The sequence below is a fragment of the Austrofundulus limnaeus genome, unplaced genomic scaffold, assembly GCF_001266775.1.
Source record: "Austrofundulus limnaeus strain Quisiro unplaced genomic scaffold, Austrofundulus_limnaeus-1.0 Scaffold915, whole genome shotgun sequence".
Taxonomy (NCBI): Eukaryota; Metazoa; Chordata; class Actinopteri; order Cyprinodontiformes; family Rivulidae; genus Austrofundulus; species Austrofundulus limnaeus.
Window position 1 is genome coordinate 233 of NW_013953317.1, and position 620 is coordinate 852.

Here is a 620-nt window from a genome sequence, read left to right on the forward strand (position 1 = left end):
ATGAATGGAAGTCAATGAACGGTCTAACGATAGAAATACAAACCTGAGTGTGTGTGTATTCTGTGTGTGGACAGGTTTTTGCTACTTGGTGGGGACGATTTCCTAGAATGTTGCATCCACATGGTGGGGAACATGATGTTGGTCCCCACCAAGCGGGACCAAAATCATGTTCCCCACGAGTTTGGAGGCTGATTTTGGGAGGAGTGATTAGGTTCAGGACCAAGGTGTGAATTAAGTTTGTGCTAGATTTAGGGTCAGGTAGGTACTGGAGTGGTTACTTTTAGGGTAAATGATCAGGATTAGACTGTAGAAATAACAAGTAAATGAATGGAAGTCAATGGAAAGTCCCCACGAGGAAAGAGAGACAAAGTCTCTGTATGTGTTTGTTTGTGTATGTTTGTGTGACTATCAGTGTAAGGAATGTGCCTGTGATGCATTCAGGTGTGTTGATGCTTTGCCCAACAAATTCAAGTAATGACACACAGTGTGGTGGAAGCCCCGCCTCCAGTCACAGTCATTCAGAAGCGTGTGTGTGGGGTGGGGGGGAGGGTTTGGCTTTGGAAACATTTGGGGGCAATTTTAAGACAAAAATCCTACATTTGAGGACAAAAGTGGAGTCC